We start from the raw sequence: 14,300 nt of genomic DNA on the forward strand, positions 1-14,300 counted from the left end.
CAAAAGGTTACATACTGTATGATTCCATTTATATAACATTCTCAATAATGAAATTATAGAGATGAAGAACAGGTAAGTGGTTTCCAAGACTCAGAGGCATGGAAAGAAAGATGATTGTGACTATAAAGGAGCAGCAAGAAGGATCTTTGTGGTTAAGGAACAGTTCTGTATTTTTATTATGGTGGTGGTTATAAAAATCTATTCATGTGTTAAAATTGCCCAGAATTTCAGGACAACTGGATATCCACCTGCAAAACAATGAAGTTGGACCACTTCTTCATACCATTTATAAAAATTAACTTTAAATGGATGAAAAACATTAGTGTAAAGCGTAAAATTATACAACTCTTAGAAGAAAACAGCCATAAATCTCCATGAACTTGGATTAGGCAGTGGTTTCTTAGATATGATACCAACAGCACAAATAATAAAAGGAATAACAGATAAATTGGACTTCATCAAATTTAAAAAATTTTGCCGCAAAGGACACCATCAAGAAAGTAAAAACACGACCCACATGATGGGAGAAAATTTTGAAAATCATATATCTGATAAAGTTCTTGAATCCAGACTATATAAATAACTCTTACCACTCAACAATAAAAAGACAAATAACCAAACTTTTTAAATGGACAAAAGATTTGAATAGATATTTCTCCAAAGAAGATATACAAATGGCCAGTAAGCACATGAAAAGATGCCCAACATCATGAGACATCAGAAAAATGTAAATCAAAACCACAATGAGATACCATGACACACACCAGGATGGTTATAATCAGAAGGACAGATAATAAAAAGTATTGTCAAAGATGTGGAAAAATTGGAACCTTCACACTGATGCTGGAATTGTAAAATGGTGCAGCTCCTTTGAAAAACAGTCTGGCACTTCCTCAAAAAGTTGTTCCCATATGACTTAGCAATTCCACTCCTAGACATATCATCAAGAGAAATGAAAAGATATGCCCATACAAAATTTTGTACACAATGCCATCACAGCATTATTCCTAAGAGCCAAAAAATAAAAACAACCCAAAATGTGCATCAACTGATGAATGGATAAACAAAATGTGGTATATCCAATACAATAGAATATTATTTAGCAATAAAAAGAAATAAAGTACTGATACATGCTACAACATGGATGAATCTTTAAACTATTATGCTAAGTGCAAGAAACCTGTTACAAAGGATTACATATTGTATCATTCCATTTACATGAAATGTACATAATAGGCAATCAATAGAGACAGAAAATAAATTACTGGTTGCCTAAGGCTGGGGGTGGGAAGAAAAGGTGAGTTACTTCCAACAAGGAATACCCTACACAGCAAAGTTATCATTCAGAATTGAAGGAGAGATGTAAAACTTTCCACACAAGCAAAAGATAAAGGAGCTCATCAGCACTAGATCAGCCTTATAAGAAATGTTAAAGGGACTTCTTTAAGCCAAAACAAAAGGGTGCTAATTAGTAACAGGAAAATATATGAAAGTAAAATCTCACTAGTAAAGGTAAATATATAGTAAAATTCAGAAAATCTAATGTTGTAAAGGTGCTGGATTAATCACTTATAAAGCTAGTATGAAGGTTAAAAACAAAAGTAGTAAAAATAACTATAACCACAATAATTTGTTAATAGATACACAAGATAAAAAGTTGTAAATTGTGACATCAAAAACATAAATCATGGGGAGGGGAGTAAAAATACAGAGATCTGGAATGCATTCAAACTTAAATTGTTGTCACATTAAACAGACTGTCATAAGTTGTTATATGTAAGCCTCATGGTAACCACAAAGCAGAACCTTATACACAAAAGATAAAGGACTACAGAAAATCATCAAATCACGAAGGAAGAGAGCAAGAGAAGAAGAAACAGAGGAACTACAAATCAGCCAAAAAACAACGAACAAAATTGCAATAAGTACACATCTATCAAAAATTACTTTAAATGTAAGTGCACTAAAGTCTCCAATCAAAAGACATAATGTAGCTGAATGTATTAAAAAGAAAGCTAAGACCCATATATATGCTGCCTACAACATTCTGAAAATGAAGGGATGGAAAAATATATTCCATGCAAATGAAAACCAAAAGAAAGCTGGGACAGCTATACTTACATCAGACAATATAGACTTTAAGATAAAGGCTGTAATAAGAGACAACGAAAGTCATTACATAATGATAAAAGGGTCAATCCAACAAGAGGATATAACATTTGTAACTATTTATGCACCCAACATAAGAGCATCTAAGCAGATAAGCAAATATTAACAGACCTAAAGTGAGAAACAGACAATAATACAACAATTGTAGGGGACTTTAATAATGCAGTTTCACCAATGGTTAGATTATCCAGACAGAAAATCAATAAGAAAACATTGGCCTTAAACAACACATTAGACCAGATGGGTTTAACAGACATGTATAGTACATTCCATCCAAAAGCAACAGAATAAACATTCTCCTCAAGCACACATGGAACATTCTCCAGGATAGATCATATGTTAGGCCATAAGTCTTAATAAATTTAAGAAGACTGAAATCATATCAAACATCTTTTCTAAACACAATGGTATGAAATTAGAAATCAATTACAAGAAGAAAACCAGAAAATTCACAAATAGGTGGAGGTTAAGCAAAATGCTACTGAACAACCAATGAGTCAAAGAAGAACTCAAAAGAGAAATCAAAAAATATCTTGAGACAAATAAAAATGTAAATACAACATACGAAAACTTACAGAATACAGCAAAAATGTTCTAATATTGATTGCAGTGACAGATGCACAACTCTTTGAATATACTAAAAACCACTGAATTGCACATTTTAAATGGAAGAATTGTATGGTTTGTGAATTATGTCTCAATAAAGCTGTTATTTTTTAAAATGCATAGAACTATACACACACATAAATGAGTGCATGTAAAACTGGTGAAATCTGAGTATGGTTTATGCATTTTTATCAGTGTCAGTTTCATAGTTCTAATATTGTACTATAGTTATACAAGCTATTATCGTTAATAATAGGGGAAGCCAGGTGAAATGTACATAGGACCTCCTTGTACTGTGAATCTGTAGTCATTTCAAAATAAAAAGTAAAAATCCTGAATATACCATCAACAGACAAATGGATAAAGAAGTTATACACACACACACACACACACACACACAATGGGATATTACTCAGCCATAAAAAAATGAAAATTTGCCATTTGCAACAACATGGATGGACCTGGAGGGCATTATGCTTAGTGAAATAAATCAGACAGAGAAAAACAAATACTATATTATCACTTATATGTGGAATCTAAAAAATAAAACTAGTGAATATAACAAAAAAGAAACAGACTCACAGATATAGAGAACAAACTAGTGGTTACCAGTGGGGACAGGGAAGGGGGAAGGGCAAGATATGGGTAGGGGATTAAGAGGTACAAACTACTATGTATAAAATAAATAAGCTACAAGGATATATTGTACAGCACAGGGAAAATAGTCAATATTTTATAATAACTATAAATGGAGTATAATCTAGAAAAATTCTGAATCATTATCTTGTACACCTGAAATTGATATATTATAAATCAACTATACCTCAATTAAAAAAATATAAACATTCATCTTGTTAAAAAAAATCCTGAACATGAATGTTTATTCTAGCTCCATTCACAACTGCCAAAAATTGGAAATAATCCAAATGTTCCTCAGAAGATAGAATACACTGTGGTACATCCACACAATGGAATACTATTTAGCAATAAAGAGAAACCGACTATTTATAGACACAACTATTTGGATGAATTTCAATGGCATGAGGCTGATGTAAAAAAACCAGTTTTAATCATAAATGTATGATTCCATATATATAACATTCTCGAAATGACAAAACTATGATAATAGAGAACAGATTATTAGTTGCCAGAGGTTAGTGGGGTGGGGGAGGTTGGGGAAGAGGTGAAACTATAAAGGGACAGCAACAGAGAGCTTTTTGGGGTCATGGAACTGTTCTGTATATAGATTGTGGTGGTGGATACATGAATCTATGTGTCTTAAAAGTGTATAGATGTGGGTTTGTAAAGTCTACTTTAAGGTATGATAATGTTGAAAAGAAAAGAGAAAGGAATAGAGAATAAACATGTAGATTAAATAAGATGATGGTTACTAGGGTGTTCACTTTATAGTAACTCTTTAAGCTAAGTTTTGTTTTGTGTAGTTTTCTGTATCTTTATTTTAACTAAAAAGTTGTTTAAAATAAAAATAACAGGGATGAAAGGGGAAATGGAAATAACCTGGGTCAGGGAAGGCTTCTTTTGAGGAGGTGACAGGAAGATGAGAGAATTGAGAGATGAGAACGAACCATGAAAGTGAAGGGTGGGAGGAGAGTATTTGAGGCAGAGAACTGGAGGCAGGAGAGAAGGGGTAGGATAGAAGGAGGTCCTGATGCAAGAACAAGTAGCTGTTCACATCCATCCCAGCAATAGGAGGTGTGTGTGTGTGTAGATTTATTATAAGGTACTGGCCCATGCATTTATATAGTCTGGCAAGTCCCAAGATCTGCAGGGTGAACTGGCAAGCTAGAGATTCAGGAGAGCCGATTGTTTAGTTCCAGTACGAGTCCTAAGGCCTGAAAACCAGAAGAGTGGATGGTTGTAGTTCCAGTCCAAAGGCCAGGGGACTCAAGACCCAGGAAGAGCCGTTGTTTCACTTTGAGTCTGAAGGCAGGAAAGAAGTCAATGTCCCAACTCAAAGGCAGTCAGACTTCTGTCTGACTCCTTCCTCTCTTACTTGGGGGAGGGTCAGCCTTTTTGTTCTTTTTTTTTTTTTAAGAACAAAGCATTTTTTAAAATCAATTAATTAATTAATGGCTGTGTTGGGTCTTCGTTTCTGTGCGAGGGCTTTCTCTAGTTGCGGCAAGCAGGGGCCACTCTTCATCACGGTGCACGGGCCTCTCGCTGTCACGGCCTCTCCCGTTGCGGAGCACAGGCTCCAGACGCGCAGGCTCAGTAGTTGTGCTTCACGGGCTTAGTTGCTCCGCGGCATGTGGGATCTTCCCAGATCAGGGCTCGAACCCGTGTTGCCTGCATTGGCAGGCAGATTCTCAACCACTGCGCCACCAGAGAAGCCCCAGCCTTTTTGTTCTTAGTCCTGCCTCCAACTGATTGAATGAGGTCAAATTAGGGAGAGCAATTTGCTTTACTCAGTCTATTTAAATGTTAATCTCACCCATAAACACCCTCACAGAAACACTCAGAATAATGTTTGGCCAAATATCTGGGCACCCCATGGCCCAGTCAAGTTGACACACAAAATTAACTTATTACAGTATGTGTATTACAAATGTATGAAACAACTTCATTGAAGGAGGCAGGGTAAGTGTGGTGACCCAACTGACTTTGGAAATAAGTGGAGTCTGTAACACTAAAGGCAAAAGAGACTGCACTAAGGAAATGTGAATGAGGTATGTACTTTAGTTAATAATAATGTATCAATACTGGTTCTTTAATTTTAACAAATACTAGTGTGAGGTATTATAAAAATTAACAAACAGAAATCTCAAATAAAATAGAGTCAAGGAGCCAGAAGGGGGAGCTCCCACAACCTACGACAACAGCAGCCCCCAACAAGAAAAAGAAAAACCTCCTCTTTTTGCCTGGCAAGAGCTCAGCCAATGAGAGACTGCCACAACTCAGCCAATGAAAAGCCACTATACTTCAAACTCTCAATTCCTCCAATGGGCTCTCTGCTTACTAGCCTTCCCGGCTTCCTCTTTGAACTCTCGCTAAGAGTTCTCGTCACGTTGAGGCGGAGGGAGTTGCCCGAGGCTCGCCACCGTTGCAGACCGGGAATTAACAATTCTCTGCTGATTCTGAGTAAGTCCGCTTTTACCTCAGAAGTAACTGGCAGTCTGTTTGTTTAAGGTCAACATTTTGCGGGCCCATACAGGGATCCAGAGGAGACCTCCAATGACTCTGAGGCTGGTGCGCAGACAGGTATGGTAACTAAAAATCCCACTGAATGGTTTTTTATTGCTGACCCTGAGGTTTAAGGGTAAGTTTTTCTCCTGAATCCAAGCTTCTGCCCTCTTTGTGTTTTGAAGCTCTCCAGGTTTAATTTGGGATCTATTTTAACGGTTTATTCTTTCTGATTAAGGCCTTATTCTGTCTGTGAGTACTTCTTTGGCACTTCGGCCTGGTTTTTTTTTTTTTTTTTTAAATCAGGCTATTCCAACTGGAACTGTGGTAGCCTTCAGCTTGATTTCTTTTGGAACAGGAACTGTTTCATTGGAACTATGCTATTCAGCCTTCAGCCTGATTCCTTCAGGATTAGGTTGCTCCAGTAGAGCTGTGCTGAGCAGCCTTTGGCCTGGCTCCTTTGAGACTAGACTGTTCCCTCAGAACCGGCTGGTAGTAGGCCTGCAGGCTGTTTGAGCCTGCTTAAGCTGTTCAGGCTGTTTGAAAATTACTATTTTACTCTAAAGAAAAACCTCTGAGAAATGGGATCCCAATTATCTAAATACTTTGAGGGCACCCTTACCTACCAGGACCCTGGCTGATTTTATGTTTAAAAACCGCAGTCCTTCCTCATGTACATTTCTAAGTAAATGGACCAACCTAACCAAAGGCAATTTAGAACATGAATGGTCATTATGGAGAACTATTGAAATCCCAAACTTACTTAAGACCAAATTGACAACCACACCTGTAAAATTTCCAAAACTGAATGGAATGCCTATTTCAATTATTTTGAGGCTTACAAACATTATCAGGAGCCTAAAATTGCATCTCTGCAGAATAAGATTTTAAGATCCTCTGAGGCAAACAAAGAAAGATAGAATGGCTGCAAAAGCCTCATGTTCCTCTTCCCTGGCTTCTGCATCACAGATACCACCTCCAGTGTCATCTTATTCCTTTCCCCTGGCTCTGCCTCCAGTGCCATCCTCCTTCTTCCCTTTTATGCCACCTATACCTCCTCTGTAACCCTCAGTTCCCCCATACTAATTCTCTCACCAAACTTTCCCTTTTCTCTGAAACTCTCCCCACTGCCATTTCCTCTGAACTTACCAGAACCTGTCTCTCTAAAATTAAGCCTTGTGAGGATCCAGAGACTAAACTCTTAAATTTTTTTTATATCCCCTGGACTAAAGTGGAACTGCAAAGCCATAGTCAAAGATTTTCCCAAAGTAACTGAAATCCTTACAGATATGCTGAGGAATTTAATGTAGTCATTCAGACTTATCAACTCTGACTTAAATCAGCTAGTTCATATGCTTGTCAGTGAAGGCCAGGCCCAGCTTTGGATGAAAATCACCAACTGGGGAAATCCTGAAAGGTCTCTAGAATTACAACTGGGAGACCAGCCCATTTACCAATCAAGCTCAGGCAATTGCTAAGTGAGTTCATAGAGCAATTCATAGTGCTTTTCCAAAGCCTGTTGACTGGAACAAAATTCAGGCTTGCACACAAAAACCTAATGAACCTGTTCATGACTATTATGATCAACTTCAGAATGTGTTTAAGGAAAATTCTAATCTTCCTTCAGATGATGTTCTTCCTGGGTAGCTTTCAACTCTATTTTTATTAGTGGGCTGAACCAGGATTTTTCTCTTCTAGTAAAAAGGACCAGGATGGAATGGGAAACTTTGTCCACTCCAGATTTAGTTAATCTGGCAAACCAGCTCTCTTACACTCTAGATGAGTCACATAAAAGGAAAACTGCTAAAATTCTTAATCTTCAACTCCAGCAAGTGGAGGCCCCTAAACAAAACCAAAACCCTCCTAGTTTCTGCTATTATTGCAAAGAGCCAGGATATCAGAAAAGAGATTGTTACCAATTTAAGCACTTCAGGTGCCTTCAGCCTTCTAACTTGTCTATCCAACATCCTCCCAATTCTCAATGACAGGATTCAAAGGAACTATAAGGGCTATTCCCAATCCCTCCCTCTTAATTATCTTGAAGAACATTTCTCTAGATTAAGGATAAATCTTTTCCAGTCCTGACACCAGAGCCACACTCTTGGTGCTCAACCCCACTACAATAAAATGGTCTCTACCTTGGAGCACTAAGACAGTTCAAATAGTAGGGATCCCTAATGAACCTCAAGAGTTTCCAGTCTCTGAACCTATTCTCTTTTGTTTAGGCCCTTTGAGAGATAACACACCCTTTTCTCTTTAGTTCCTCCACCCCTATCCATTTATTTCACTGAGTCTTCTTAGAGAAGTACAGCATCATGCCAGAATTTTTCTCTCCCAAAAGGAAGAAATAATTCTACAATTTGACAGTAGTCATCAAAGCAGTCAATCAGGTGAATTAAATGACCCTTTGACATCTTTTATTTGCTCTGTCTCTGATGGTACTACAGCTGATTCTGCAAACATTGATCATTTGTCCCTATTGGATCAGCTACTACCCTCCTTGTGGGCAAAATCTCCAACTGATATTGGTAATTCACAGTGTACATCCCATCAAGATCCAAATACCCCCCCAAACTTCTCCCCAAAACTTCTCCCCAGAATTAATCAACACCCTGTAAGTAAAGAAGGCGTTCAAGGTAAAAAGCCCTTAATAGAAGATAACAAGGCTCAAGGCCTCATTATCCCTTGTACTACTCCCTGTAGTCCTCTGATTTTACCAGCAAGAAAACCTAAGGGCTGAGGGTGGAAGTTTGTCCAGGACCTCTGAGCAATAAACAAGACTGTTATCCTTCGACACCCTGTTATTCCTAACTTTCATATGCTACTAACATCCGTTTCCAACAGAAGCAAACTCTTTACTATGATTGATTTATGCAGCGCATTCTAACCAATACCTTTTTGCCTTCATTTGGGAAGAGAAACAATTCACCTGCACAGTAATGCCTCAGGGTTTTACTGAGAGTCGTTATTTCTCACAAATCCTGAAGGCTGATCTGGATGGTATAAAGTTCCTTTGGGGTTCTACTTTGTTGCAATATGTGGATGATTTGCTTCTTTGCCCTCCTTCTCAAGCCTCCTCACAGGAAAACAGCATCCACTTGCTAAAGCTTTTAGCCTTAAAGTGACATAAGGTTGCCAAGGAAAAATTGCAGTTTTCCCAAACCCAGGTTCGATATTTAGGGCATCTGATACCAGAAAAAGGGCTATACCTGGATCCAGAAGGCTTCATGATGTCCTAAGTTTCTGAAAATCCAAAACTAAGTGCCAACTACAAGGTTCTCTCGGGCTAGGTGGATATTGCTGAAACTGGATTCCAAATTTCTCTCTTACAGCCAAATCTCTGTATATTTTACTAAGGAGCAACCCCAACACAATTTTACGGGAAGAACCAGACAAAATAGCCTTTAAGGCCTTAAAGGAGAGTTTGATGAACCCACACACCCTTGGGCATCCAACGATCAGATTCCCTTTTCCATTTTTATATATGAAAAGCAAGGTAATGCCTTTGGGGTACTCACCCAAAAACATGGGGGCCACCATTGATCCACAGGGTATTATAGCCAGCAACTGGACCCTGTGGCACAGAGACACCCCCAGCCCACAGCTTGCCTTAGAGCCATTACTGCCACTGCCTTTTGGGTTAAGGCCATCAAACAGATCGTGGTGGGATCCCTTTTAACCATTTTTGTACCTCATGCAGTAGAAGCCCTTCTGAATTCTCCTCACACTCAGCATTTCTCAGTCAGCCAACCTCAACTCCTAAGAAGTCCTTTTGTTAACTTCCTCACATAACTCCTTTAGGTTGTAATAACCTTAACCCTGTGACTCCTCTCTCCTCCATCATCAGCAAAGTCCCTCACAACTACTTAACACTGATGGATCACCTCCTGATGTCTCGTGATGATCTGCAGGAAAGTCATTTGGGTAATGTTGACTTCGCATGGCTTGCTGATGGTTCTTTTTTAAAAGGTGATCATGGTAAATACTGTGCTGGGTGTGCTATTGGAACTCCTTTTGATGTTGTTGAGACAGCGTCTTTACCTATGGCTGCTTCAGACCAACGGGGCTGTACTTCAGCCAAGTACAAAACTGCCAATATTTATACTGATAGTAGACATGCTTTTGGAGAAGCTCACGATTTTGGAATGTTGTGGAAGCAACATGGCTTCCTAACTTCCAGTAGAAATAAAATTTAAAATGGCCCCTGTGTTCAGGAATTATTGAATGTAATACTTTTACCTGCCACTTAAGCTATTATTAAAATTCCAGGGCATTCTAAACTTGACTCCCTGGAAGCTAAGGGAAATTACCTTGCTGACAGTTCCACAGGGAATGCTGCCCTTAAAGGAACCAAAAGCAGTCAAACTTCTGTCACGGTCCAAAGGGATATTTCCCCAAATGATAACTCAGAAAAACTGGCTGGAGAAGCCCAACAACTGGCCTCAGAAAAGAAAACACAAGATTGGAAATTCAACAACTCTTGGTTTGATAAAAAGCGAAAGCTCTGGTTCAGATCAAATAACAATTCAGTCTGACTGAAGACTCTAAAATTCCTACTCCTAATCATTGTATATGCATTAAACCGTTGGTCTACTGACAAAATTACAACTTTCATGAATCAATATTCGTGGGGAAACATTAACAAAGCTGCAAAAAATGCCTACCTCACTTGCCCTACTGGTCCAAAGTACAACCCAGGGAAGCCTGTTCTTACTGCTCCCAAGCATTTTAAACTGCCTTATAGACCATTCAAGGTCTGGCAATTGGATTTCATACAACTTCCTCCATCTCAGGGATGTAAATAAATACGTTTTGGTCATGGCCTGAATGTTTTCACACTGGACTGAAGCCTTCCCTTGCAGAGAGGCTACTGCCTCTTCTGTGGCTAAAGTCCTTTTGGAAAATATACCTACCTGGGGAAATCCTCTCAAACTTCATAATGATCAGGGGACCCATTTTACTGGTCAGGTATTTTGACGTCTGTGCTGTTTGGCCAGTTTTACAACAGTTTCACTGCAATTAGCACCTTCAATCCTCTGGTTTAGTCAAATGCACTAACGGCATTATTAAAACTCAACTGGGGGGCTTCCCTGGTGGCGCAGTGGTTGAGAATCTGCCTGCCAATGCAGGGGACACGGGTTCAAGCCCTGGTCTGGGAAGATCCCACATGCCACGGAGCGGCTGGGCCCCTGAGCCACAATTACTGAGCCTGCGCGTCTGGAGCCTGTGCTCTGCAACAAGAGAGGCCACGATAGTGAGAGGCCCGTGCACCGCGATGAAGAGTGGCCCCGCTTGCCACAACTAGAGAAAGCCCTCGCACAGAAACGAAGACCCAACACAGCCATAAATAAATAAATAAAAAATTTAAAAAAACACAACTCAATTGGCAAAATTTGTGTGGGCCCTCTAAATACGTTGGCCAAAAGCACTGCCATTGATCCTTCTAAATCTTATATCCATCCCTTTTGGAACTCAAACGCTCACCCTCTGAGATAGTCACAGGTCACTCAATGCACTCGGTTCCTACCTCTTTTGCCCCACAGCTGACAAAACGAGAAATACTCCAATATTGCAAAGGCCTAATCGCTTCTATTAAAAATAACCATGTTTTAGTAGAGCAATGTTTTCACAGTGCGCTCTCAGGAGACAAAGACCTTAAGCACCCTCGCAGCCTGGAGATTTCATCTACTGGAAAAGACACCTCCAGGACTTCCCTGGTGGCGCAGTGGTTAAGAATCCGCCTGCCAATGCAGGTGACACGGGTTCGAGCCCTGGTCCAGGAAGATCCCACATGCCGCAGAGCAACTAAGCCCATGTGCCACAACTATTGAGCCTGCACTCTAGAGCCTGTGAGCCACAACTACTGAAGCCCACACGCCTACAGCCCATGCTCTGCAACAAGAGAAGCCACCGCAATGAGAAGCCCGCACACCGCAACGAAGAGTAGCCCCCGCTCACCGCAACTAGAGAAAGCCCGTGTGCAGCAGTGAAGACCCAACACAGCAAAAAAAAAAAAAAAAAAAAGTTCATTTAGTAATTAGCTTTAATCAGACAAGGTAGGGAGATGTGAGTTTGGCTGCTATAAACCAGGCAGTGGTTACCATGGATATGCCAGAACCTTAACAGCCACTGTTAGGACATGGACTTACTCTTCATAAGGGGGCAACTAAGCTGTGTTACTCTGGCAAGAAGGCTAGAAAGCTCAATACACCTTCCTATTACTCTACCCATCTTATGTCTTTCACCCAAAAAGAACCAACTTCTAATCAGATACATAATTAACCACCCCAAGGTATGCAAAATGTATCATTATCTCCATTCTGTAGATAAGAAATCTGAAAATGGTAGGTTTAATTTAGGTGATTTCATTCCAGAGTACCCAGGAGAGGTGCTAGAAATGAAAGGACCCAGCAATCCCTAGTCCAGTTATTTTCCTTCTTGGTTATCCTACTTATCCTTTTTTTTTTTTTTTAAACACATCTTTATTGGAGTATAATTGCTTTACAATGGTGTGTTAGTTTCTGCTTTATAACAAAGTGAATCAGCTATACATATACATATATCCCCATATCCCCTCCCTCTTGCATCTCCCTCCCACCCTCCCCATCCCACCCCTCTAGGTGGTCACAAAGCACTGAGCTGATCTCCCTGTGCCATGTGGCTGCTTCCCACTAGCTATCTATTTTACATTTGGTAGTGTATATATGTCCATGCCACTCTCTCACTTCGTCCCAGCTTACCCTTCCCCCTCCCCGTATCCTCAAGTCCATTCTCTACGTCTGCATCTTTATTCCTGTCCCGCCCCTAGGTTCTTCAGAACCATTTTTTTTTTTTAGATTCCATATATATGTGTCAGCATACAGTATTTGTTTTTCTCTTTCTGACTTAACTTCACTCTGTATGACAGACTCTAGGTCCATCCACCTCACTACATATGACTCAATTTCGTTTCTTTTTATGGCTAATATTGCATTGTATATATGTGCCACATCTTCTTTATCCATTCATCTGTTGATGGACACTTAGGTTGCTTCCATGTCCTGGCTAAATAGAGCTGCAATGAACATTGTGGTACATGATCCTTCTTTAAGATATGTTCTTAATGAAGAATTTGTGTGATGCCAGTTTGACCTCTTTTAGTGGTACTAACAAATACAGACTGCCTGAGATCAAGTTAGGAAGCTCTGCTAATTATCAGGAAATAGACATGAAGCTGCTACTTCTTGTCTCAAAGGGAGATGGCTATCATGGAACCCAGACAATCAGACTCTAGTGTTTCAGGCTCCAGGTCTTATCAACTTCATGAGCAAAGCTGGAGTAAGGCTGGTTTTGATCACAGGCCACATATAAGGTTTCCCTTTCATCTGGCATAAGCCAGAGCTATTCTCCAGGAGGTCCTTATGGGAATCCAAATGATTTTCTAGGGAATGAACTATGCTCTAAGACATGCTATGAAATGTGAGTCCCTATTTGGGGATGGCAATTCTCTAAAACAGTGGGTGACTCTGCAGAACCCTGCTAAGTTATTCATTGATAAGCTGGCACATACACTGTGCTCAGCAGATAGCTAAGAAAAGCCCATCTGAGTATCAGCCTAAGTACTTTGTTAACCCAACCAGAGCTTCCCCCAGCTCTGGGCCCCAGTGTAATTAGTCATTAGGAAAATATAAATCAAAACCACAAATTAGATACCACTTCACATCCACTAGTATGGCTATAAAAAAATACAGCAATGAGAGTTTGCGAGGATGTGGAGAAATTCGAACCATCCTGCCTTGCTGGTAGGAATGTAAAATGTAGAAACAATCTGACACTTCCTAAAAAGGTTAAACATAGAGTTATCATATGACCCAGCAATTACACTCCTAGGTATATACCCAAGAGAACTGAAAACATATGTCCTCACAAAACTTGTACACACATGTATATAGCAGGATTATTCATAAGAGTCAAAAAGTAAATACAATCCAAATGTCCATCAACTGATGAATGGATAAACAAAAGGTGGTATATCCATACAATGGAATATTATTCAGCCATAAAAAGTAATGAAATACTAATACATGCTACAACATGGATTAACTGTGAAGTGACTGTGTAAATTACCCTTTCTACTTAGGCAATCACTTCCAAATACAGCTGTACTTTGATATCACCTGGGGAGCTTATGCTGCTCCCTGAGAATCTTTGAGAGTAGGGTACCTGGACTGATGTTTGAAATCAATTAGAGTAGATGATCTCTAAAATCCCTTATAGCATTAGGAATTGTATGAAATCTATGATAGTGGGTCACCAACACCCACATTTTTGAAGCAGAGGCAGTAAGAGAACCAAGCCCAATGAATAGTTGTTAATTAGAACAGGTCTTCCAGTTGAACTCTAAG

The 14,300-nt window shown here is 39.5% G+C and overlaps 1 protein-coding gene across 1 annotated transcript in view; it reads right to left on the minus strand.

Annotated features, from left to right (window-relative positions):
• The window catches only part of LOC118889113 (XK-related protein 2-like), a 108,386-nt gene that overhangs the window by 31,328 nt on the left and 62,758 nt on the right, over nucleotides 1–14,300 (minus strand). The gene's annotated exons all lie outside the window — the stretch shown is intronic.

Source organism: Balaenoptera musculus, chromosome X (assembly GCF_009873245.2).
Source record: "Balaenoptera musculus isolate JJ_BM4_2016_0621 chromosome X, mBalMus1.pri.v3, whole genome shotgun sequence".
NCBI lineage: Eukaryota > Metazoa > Chordata > Mammalia > Artiodactyla > Balaenopteridae > Balaenoptera > Balaenoptera musculus.